At 37.5% G+C, this 10,438-nt stretch overlaps 1 non-coding gene across 1 annotated transcript; it reads left to right on the top strand.

Annotated features, from left to right (window-relative positions):
* Window positions 1-8,015: 8,015 nt before the first annotated feature.
* Window positions 8,016-8,122, top strand: LOC121211754 (small nucleolar RNA R71). The gene has a single exon (XR_005906972.1). It is a non-coding gene; the product is annotated as a small nucleolar RNA R71 (small nucleolar RNA).
* Window positions 8,123-10,438: the final 2,316 nt, after the last annotated feature.

The following is a 10,438-nucleotide window of genomic DNA, read 5'->3' as shown; positions in this document are numbered from 1 at the left end:
GTCTTACATGGGATCACATATCGATGCCAATGCCATGTCCCAGACATGGTCTTACATGGGATCACATATCGATGCCAATGCCATGTCCCAGACTTGGTCTTACATGGGATCACATATTGATGGCAATGCCAGACATGGTCTTACATGGTATCACAATGCCATAGCCTAGCTATGGTCTTACATGTCATTACGACGCCATAGCCCAACTGTGGTCTTACACATACTCACATGTATTGCCATGGTCCAAACATAGTCTTATCTATCAATTCATCATTGAACGATCGTACTCATTTTCTGTGTTCTACTCAATTTGATCTTCCAATTCAATTTTCATACCATTATAATATTCATGGTTCAATAACAAATTCGTAAGACAAAACATTATATATTCTTTAATTTAACAATTAAACATGAGATTCAACTATATAGACATACTGATTATGCACTATTCAAACAAGTGTATGTATACACATTTCGTCCATTGGGTAAGTTTACTCATCATATTCACTTAATCAAATAGGTTGGGTACATAACATCATATGAATGCCAACATACATGGATGAGTTTATCACAACATTAACCTTCGTTTCATTTCACTTTTCCACATTTATCAAATTATGGTTATTGATGTATGCGTGATAAGTTTTATATTTATGATTGATCCTACTTGAAAACTAAATATTATCACAATGAAGGCAAGCACACCTATCCAACAGTAGTATAGTTTATAGCAAGACTGGAATGTCGAACCCACAGGAACTAAAAATACTAGTATTAACTTTCTTTTTATTATCTACCCTAAAAAAAAAAGGGGATTTACTTTATCTAAACTAATTAACTAAACTAAGAACGCACAGGAAGAAAATTGGGGAAATACTTTTGGGAAAACTGATTGATTTGGACAATACCCAAGGAAAAATCCACCTAGATTTCACTTGTTACTTGACTTTAGACAATTTATTAACTTGACTTGATCAGTAGAAATCCCTAATTTATATTATTATCTCTCTCGAGACTAACAACGTCTAACCCTAGGTTGATTAATTGAAATCTCTTTCTAATTAAAACCCCTAGTGTTGCATTAACTCGATCTATGGATTCCCTTATTAGGTTTGACCCTAATCCGGTAGATTTATGTCGCCCTATGTCTAGGGGTGCAATCAACTCCGCTTAGTTATACTAGATTTACTCTTAGACAGTGACTTCTTGTCCTCTAAATAAGCACATCAAAACTTAAATCAATATCCTGGAATATTAAAATAAGAATTAAGAACACATAATAAAGAACAAATCAAGTATTTATCATATAATTCAGAAAATAATAACAAGATCCGTCTTAGGTTTTATTCCCCTTAGGTATGTAGGGGACTTAGTTCATAAGTGTAAAAGGAAACATCTTAGAACAATAATAATAACAAAACATAAAGAAAACCCAAAAACCCCTGAAGGAAATTGAAGGGAGATCTTCAGTCTTGAAGGAAAATCCGGCTTATGAGATGGATCAATTGGCTTTCTTCGAGTAATTCCTTGCCTCCTACTCAACGTCTCTTTTCTAGGTACTTCCTGGGGTTTTTATATAGGCTTTAGAATGCTTCAAAACCCTCAAGAGTGGACTTTTCTGAATAGGACTAGACTTTAGCTCGACAGGGACACGCCCGTGTGAGGTGGCTTAGGCCGTGTTTAGAGTCTGCTAAATAGACACGGTCGTGTGGTGTGGCTTAGGCAGTGTTACAATCTATTAAATAGACACGGGCGTGTGGTCTACCTGTGTGAGGAAGTCCAGGCCGTGTTGATTTCCCACGTTTACCCATTTTCTCCGTTTTTAGCCCGTTTCTCGCTATTTTTACTCTCCTATGCTCACCTAAGTATAAAACATGAAATTAAAGGATTAGGAGCATCAAATTCCACAAATTTAATGATAATTCATCCAAAAATTTGCTAAGCATGGGATAAAAATATGTAGAAATTACGACTTATCAAATACCCCCACACTTAAGCGTTTGCTTGTCCTCAAGCAAAATCCTCAACTCACAATCAAAATAAATTCTTCTCAACTTATAATTCTCATCAATAGTATCTCAAAATAATCCATAAGTAATCATATATTGAAAATTCAACTCGAAGAACATCAAAGTTTCAAACATTCTAAGTTGAAGATTTTATCACGAAAACATAGGTGTCTCCCCTTATCTAAGTAATCACCTTTGATTCAAAATATCACAGAGTTTTACATCCTCACTAAAGATTCACTGAAATCACTCGAGGTGTTTAAGGACAAGAAATTTAGCACTCAACAGTCAATATGAAAAGTTATCACCATAGGCTTGCGTGAAAATCAAATCTCCACCACTATATATTGAGATGATACATCAATAAAAAGGTCTTTAGAGGGTTGTAACGTGGCTTTGGTTAGGGGGTGTGGTCACAAGCTAAAAAAAATGTTAGAATCGAGATTGAATTGAAAAATTACCTAACTAGAAAAAATATTAAAACTGACAAATTACATTCCTAATTAGAAGATCCTAGAATTGAGCTTTTCTTCATAGAATATGGAATTAAATACTTAAGCTCAAAAACAAAGAATTACTACTAATATGTATGTATGTATATATATATATATATTTTAAGAACAAATCAAAATAACATAGAACTTTGCTAACTATCAATAATAAAACATAGCTAAGCAATTTATTCAAATCAAATCTCGACAAAAATAGAGATCAAATGAGGGGGTTTCAACAATAATGGGTTATGGGATAATATTGCGGGTAAATCAATGAATAGCTTGTTAGGCTCAAGGGGGGTTCACTGAGGGTTAATTATGAGGGTAGACTTTTATGGAGTAAGTGGATTAAACCTAAGTGCCTTTATCATCTCGACATATCAAATCAAATGGTGTGGTCTTGACATGCATAATCGAAGCAAGTTCTAGAATAACAAATCAATATTGACGCACTCATAGCAACAATAAAAGTGAGTATGAAAGAAATAATATATGCTCTAAAGGCTCAAGATCTCACAAAAATTATGGCTTTTTGATGTTAAACTTGTGAATTTCAACTCAAGATAAAATCTAAACTTGGGGATACAACCTAAAAATTTTTAATTCTCAAAAATAAACTTATCATGCTTGATTCTTTAATTCCTTAAAGTTTAAACAATCAATGCATAAATGCTGTTTTAATTCAATACATATCAATAACAATCATAAATTAATCAAAATTCATTCTAATAGTGATATGAGTGAGTCACATGAGAATAAGACAAAATTCAGGGATTTTTCTGATAATGATATAAATAACCCCCCCACACTTAAGATGTACATTATCTTCAATGTACAAAGATAGACTTATTGAAAAATATAGATAGAAGATCATAAGATAGGGAAAGAAGTGAAACTTCCTAAATGTTAGATGGAATCCTCGAATTGGAGTTATGGAAAGTAATCGGCTAATGCAAGGGTGAGATTAGAGGAGGATACTCCAGTGTTGGTAGAGGTTGGGTCTCACAACCATAGTGTCCAGCGAAGAGGTTATCGTGGTGGTCGAGCAAGACATGACAGTCGTGGAGGACTTTTTCCTGTGGAGTTGCAAATTCCTAAGTAATAGTGAGCTTTGAAGCTCTTTATAATTGCGATAGAATCTATAACTCTTTAGGAAATATAAAATAGCATGATTACTCGTAAAGAAATGGCTGAAACATAAATTGCTTAATATAAATTTTAAAACCTAAGGTTGAAGTAAAAATAAAATTAAAGAGAAATAAAATAAAAAAGTAGTTTTAAAAAGATAAAAGTAAAAGCAAAAAGATAATAAATAAAAATCTTGAATAATCTTCATCACCAGATGGTTCGCGAAGTGGGGGTGGCGATGAGATGTGAAGGTGTTGACAAATCTGATGTAAGGTTGCATTAATGTGATCAAAGCGCTGAAAACAGTTCTTCTCGAATCGAGTGAGACGCTCAGAGATGTCAAAGAGTGAAGCAGGCGCATGAACTGGGTGATGAAATAAGCAAGGTTGAATACGTGCCCATGTACGATAAAAATAGGCGTCGTTAGTGTTGATGACACCGGTGCTCTCTCGCCATCCTGTCAGGGTGTGGGCTAGGACGGCGTGTAGGTATCTCAGGGATGGGGCAAGAGCTGATGCCTTGGAGCTGCTAGGGTCATAAATGGCCAAAGCAAGGACTAGGGCCTTCCAGCAATTTGAAGGTGAATAGTGGATGTGGCGATGGAGGCTGTCGAAGTCGTCATCGTCTATGAACTCCTCCGTGTATAGTCCTAAGGCGACACTGAACTCAGGCACACTCAACTGGCGAACTAAACCGCCAAGATGGAACTGGACTGTTCCGGGATCATTGAACTCTGTCATAACGACTTGAAGGTGGAAGTTCAAACAAAGTTCGAGTGTGAGCTCGAGGTACGTCAGCTCGATGATATCGAAGAAGAGCCCCCACCGGTCAGTAGTGAGGAGAGCTCAGACTGCGTCAGCGAGTTGGATCTGCTCTAGGGCAGTTCGTTCAATGCAACGTCCCACACCTAAGGGTCGGGCCCGTAGTATCTGAAATAGTTTCTCTTGTGGTCCCGGTGGAAATTGGAGAAATTGGTGTCGGATCTCGGTAGTAGGACCCGAGGAGGATGCTGCTCCTTTTCGCTTCTTCGAGGCGGGGACGACGATTTTCTTACCACGTGGATTTGATATGGTATACCTGCAAGAAGAAAAGATTAAGTCAACAATAATTACCACAGGAATGACTTGCTAGTAAGATAATATGGGTACACATTCAAGCGTGCTAAAAATGTGGTGATATCAACGGGTGAAATATAAGATGGACATAGTGTTAAGGCTAAACCAAGAGAATGCTAAAAGATCAATGAAGTTATAGTAGCTAATACTAGAAATAGTGATTACTAAAAATATTTAAGAACTGTCCTAAACCGGTAATAAGCAACAATAGTATTATAAGGATGAACAACTAAATAAGCAGAGACTGATACGCCACTAAAATTGGAAACCTAATGACTAAGTAAATCTTCATTATCAGTAAAATTGGGAATAACGAATCATAAATAAGAATTATTAAGCATGCAAATTACTAAGGATAAAACAAGTATAAGTCAAGAATTAGAAAGAAGTAAAATATAATTAGGTGAAAGTAAAACAAACGACAAATGAACAATGGTAGTGCTCGACGGAGGATGGCAACGCCGGTGGTGCAGGTGCGACGACCACGGGCGTGGGTAGTTCGGCCGTGTGATTCTCAGTGAGGGGGTGCAAGGGTGAGAAGAGGGGAAAGAGAGACAAGAGAGGGGAGAAAATGAAAGAAGAAAAGAGAGTTAGGGGTGGCCGGTCGGTGGGGGGAAATATTGCGGTAGCTAGGGTTAGGGTTTTTTGGGGAAGGGGATGATGAATAGTGGGGGTTTATATAGATTTTGGTGCACACGACTGTGGGGCACGCCTGTGGGGCACGCCTGTGTGCCCTTATTTCAACCCGTGTGTTTCGTGATTTTTAAATTTGGGCGTGTCTGGAATTTGACCCACGCCCGTGTTCATTTGGCGCGTTGGTGCACTCGGCCGTGTCCTGCTTCGTTCGCTTCTCCTGCACCCGTGTATATGTTCGCAGCCTGTGTTATGTTGACAGTTTTGACCACGGGTATTGGGCACGGGCGTGTCGCGCACCCCTATTAATTTCTCAGTTTCTACCACAGCTTATAGACACGGGCGTGTCGCATGCCTGTGTTGATTTGGCAGGATTGCTTACGGCCATATCGCACGCTTGTGGCAACGTATCGAATCCCGTGTTGGGAAAAATTTTGCTCTGTTTTCACACGGTCGTATAGCATGGCCGTGTCGCCGCCCGCGGTATGAGCACGGCCTAAGGCACGCCCATGTGCCTGGCCGTGTGGATTTGGAAAACTTGTGTTCAGGGACTCAGTTAGTAATTTAGATGTTAAAAACTAAAATATAAAGAAATCGACACCGTTAGTGCTGGGGTTGCCTCTTGAGAAGTGCTTATTTATAGTCTAAGCTAGACTTAACTCTCTATTGCGTGGTCATGGTGGTGTGAGGAGTGTACTATCAATTTTATCAAAATAAGGTTTTAGACGAGTACTATTTACCTTAAACATGCCGAATTTGGAATGAGTGACCTCAACTGTATCGTATGGGAAAATGTTAAGTACCGTAAAAGGGATTGTTCCATTAGGTTCAGAAGTGGTAATGCGAGGGTCTGCTGCATCTAATAGTACTTTGTCTCTAACCTTAAGTTGATTTGGTGAAACATTGAGTCCGTCATGGCGTAGTTTTGGTTTATCGTGTGTTCTCAGTTTCTGTGCACGCCATTCATCTAGTTCCTCGATTTGTAGCCTTCGCTCTTCATAGATGGGTCCTTTGTTGTTACTTGAACATGGCTTATGTCTGCTCCTCGAACGTGTTTCCTGCAAAGAAGGTTGCACCACATGATCAGTATTAGTAGCTTGATTTATACAACCACCCTTGATATTCGATGTGTTACTCGAATTACGAGCTTGAAGAGTGATTGTTTCATCACCTACACGAAGTGTGAGTTCACCTGTACCAACATTAATAATATTTCTAGCAGTTGCTAAAAAGGGTCTTCCTAAAATTAAAGGCACATCATGATCCTCTTCTATGTCTAGAACAACAAAATCAATGGGAAATATAAATTTGTCAATTTTAACAAGTACATATTCCATAATACCCTTAGGAAATCTGATTGTTTTATCCGCCAATTGAATGCTCATCCTAGTTTGTTTGGGTTTCCCAAGACCTAGTTGTTTAAACATTTTATAGGGCATGCCATTAATACTAGCCCCTAAATCAGCCAAAGCATTATTAACGTCTAGACTACCAATTAAACAAGGAATCGTAAAACTCCCTGGATCTTTCAACTTGTTGGGTAGCTTATTCTGTAGAATGGCTGAGCAAACTGCGTTGAACTCTACATGTGGCGCCTCATCCAACTTCCGCTTATTTGCTAAAAGCTTCTTTAAAAATTTAATTACATTCGGTATCTACGAAAGAGCTTCAATAAATGGTAAGTTAATATGTAATTTCTTTAATAATTTAAGGAATTTACCAAATTGTTCATGCGTGTGGTCTTTCCTTGTCGCACTGGGGTATGGCACACGAGGTTTTACTCTCTACTTACCGATTTTTGCTCATTGTGGTCCACCTCACCTTTACCTTTACTTACCACAATTCCTTGCCTCGATTCTGGTTCAGGTTCAACTAACCCTTCCTTATCTTGAACGGTAATCTCATTGAGTTGTTTCTTTGGGTTCGATATAGTATTACTCGGCAAGCTACCTTGTGGTCGTTCAGAAATAAGTTTGGCGAGTTGGCTTGACTGGGTTTCGAGCCATTGAATCGACTTTTGTTGATTCTTAAGTACTGCCTCGGTATTCTAAAAACGAGTTTCTGACACCGAGATAAATTTCGTTAGCATCTCCTCAAGGTTCGATTTCTTTTCTTTTTGGTAAGGTGGTTGTTGAAATCCTGGGGGATGATGTGGCCTTTGATTTCCTTGGCCACACTACGAGAAGTTGGGATGGTTCCTCCAACCTGTATTATAAGTGTTACTATATGGGTTATTTTGAGGTCTAAAATTGTTATTAGCCATAGATTGAACTTGTTCCTCCTCGGTGCTAGGGTTGAAAGATTGATATTCTGTGTGCACTCCTCCTCCATTTGCATCGCACCTCATCACTGGATGTACCTGAGTAGAACCATATAAACCGTCAATCTTTTTATTTAAAAGTTCTACCTGGTTAGATAGCATAATGACCGCGTCGAGGTTGAAAACACCGGCTGCTTTTGTCGGCTTTGTTCTCATGACTTGCCATTGATAGTTATTTAGTGACATCTCTTCAATAAATTTGTAAGGCTCTTCCGGTGTTTTGTTGTTTAAAGTACCACCGGCAGCTACGTCGATAAGTTGCCTTATTGTAGGGTTCACGCTATTGTAAAAAGTCTGAACCTACAACCATTGAGGTAACCCATGGTGAGGGCATCTTCTTAGTAGATCCTTGCATCTCTCTCATGCATCATAGAGTGTTTTTAGATCCATCTACACAAAAGAAGAGATATCATTCCTCAACTTAGCCGTTTTAGCCGACAGAAAATATTTAAGTAAGAATTTTTCGGTCATTTGTTCCTAAGTAGTGATTGACCCTCGTGGTAACGAGTTCAACCACTGTTTAGCTTTGTTTCTCAACAAAAATGGAAACAAACGAAGGCGAATGACATTGTCAAAAATGCCATTGATCTTAAAAGTGTCAAAGAACTCTAGAAAATTCGCCAAATGAGTGTTTGGATCCTCGTCCTGCAAACCATTAAACTGAACAAACTGTTGGATCATTTGAATTGTGTTAGGTTTCAGTTCAAACTTATTTGCAGCAACAAAAGGTCTAACTATACTCGATTTGGCTCCTATTAAAGTAGATTTAGCATAATCATACATTGTAAGAGGAGCAGGATTTTGATTTATTGGATCTGCAGCAACCACAGGAGGAAGCTGATTATTCTGATTTTCAGCCATCTCCTCGGTTGTATTGTAGATATCTTCCTCTTGTCCTTCCTCTATGTTTCTTAGGTTTCGCCTTATTTCTCTTCGGTTTCTGCGAGTTGTGCTTTCAATCTCACTGTTAAAAAGTAATGGTCCGACAGGTTTCTTCTAGTCATAAACTATAAAAACCTGTCAGAAGAAAACAAAAGAAAATTTAGTAAAATTAACAAAACTAAAATAAAATTTAAATTGCAATAAAATAAATGGCTAAAGTAATAAAAATTAAGCGTTCCTAATCTTTTAGTTCACTGGCAACGACGCCAAAAACTTGATGTATGTGTGATAAGTTTTATATTTATGATTGATAGTACTTAAAAACTAACTATTATCACGATGAAGGCAAGCGCACCTATTGAACAATAGTATTGTTTATAGTAAGACCGGAATGTTGAACCTACATGAACTAAAAGTACTAGTATTAAAATTCTTTTTATTATCTAGCCTAAAAAATAAGGGGATTTACTTTATCTAAACTAATTAACTAAACTAAGAATGCACAAGAAGAAAATTGGGGAAATACTTTTGGGAAAACTGATTGATTTGGACAATACTCAAGGAAAAATCCACCTAGATTTCATTTGTTACTTGACTCTGAATTAGACGACTTATTCACTTGACTTGATCCGTAGAAATCCCTAATTTATATTATTATCTCTCTCGAGACTAACAACATCTAACCCTAGGTTGATTAATTGAAATCTCTTTGTAATTAAAACCCTAGTGTTGCATTAACTCGATCTATGGATTCCCTTATTAGGTTTGACCCTAATCCGACAGGTTTATGTCGCCCTATGTCTAGGGGTGCAATCAACTCTACTTAATTATGCTAGATCTACTCTTAGACAGGGACTTTTGATCCTCTAAATAAGCACATCAAAACTTGATATCCTGGAATATTAAAACAAGAATTAATAACACATAATTAGGAACAAATCAAGTATTTATCATATAATTCTGAAAATAATAACAAGACCCTTCTTAGGTTTCATTCCCCTTAGGTATTTAAGGGACTTAGTTCATAAGTGTAAAAGGAAACATCTCAAAAGAATAATAATAACAAAACATAAAGAAAACCCAAAAACCCTTGAAGGAAATTGAAGGGAGATCTTTAGTCTTGAAGGAGAATCCGGCTTCTGAGATGGATCAATTGGCTTTCTTCGAGTAATTCCTTATCTCCTACTTAGTTCCTCTTTTCTAGGTAGATCCTGGGGTGTTTATATAGGCTTTAGAATGTTTCAAAACCTTCAAGAGTGGCCTTTTCCGAATAGGACTAGACTTTGGCTCGACAGGGACACGCCCGTGTGAGGTAGCTTAGGCCGTGTTTAGAGTCTGCTAAATAGACACGGCCATGTGGTGTGGCTTAGGCCGTGTTATAATCTGTTAAGTAGACACGGGCATGTGGTCTACCCGTGTGAGGAAGTCCAGGCCGTGTTGATTTTCTATGTTGACCCATTTTCTCCATTTTTGGTCTGTTTCTTGCGTTTTTTACTCTCCTATGCTCACCTAAGTATAAAACATGAAATTAAAGGATTAGGAGCATCGAATTCCACAAATCTAATGATAATTCATCCAAAAATATGTAAGCATGGATAAAAATATGTATAAATTACGACTTATCAGTTATCTAATTTCGTATACTAACACATACATATCTTGAATTTCTATTCTTACCTTTCCAAATTTTGACACATCATAAGCACATTTCAATCATCTCAATATCATTTTCAGAATTATCGAAAATAGCTCGGGTGGAAGTTATCTCTGTCTTAACAAAACAATTTCGTTAGAGTCGGGAGATAGCACACTATCACAAATAGTAATATGGCATGTATAGCTAGACTCATATACGCT

This window comes from Gossypium hirsutum, chromosome A12 (assembly GCF_007990345.1).
Source record: "Gossypium hirsutum isolate 1008001.06 chromosome A12, Gossypium_hirsutum_v2.1, whole genome shotgun sequence".
NCBI classification, from domain to species: Eukaryota; Viridiplantae; Streptophyta; class Magnoliopsida; order Malvales; family Malvaceae; genus Gossypium; species Gossypium hirsutum.
The sequence above is the reverse complement of the archived record's forward strand: the minus strand, read 5'-3'. Positions and strand labels throughout refer to the sequence as shown.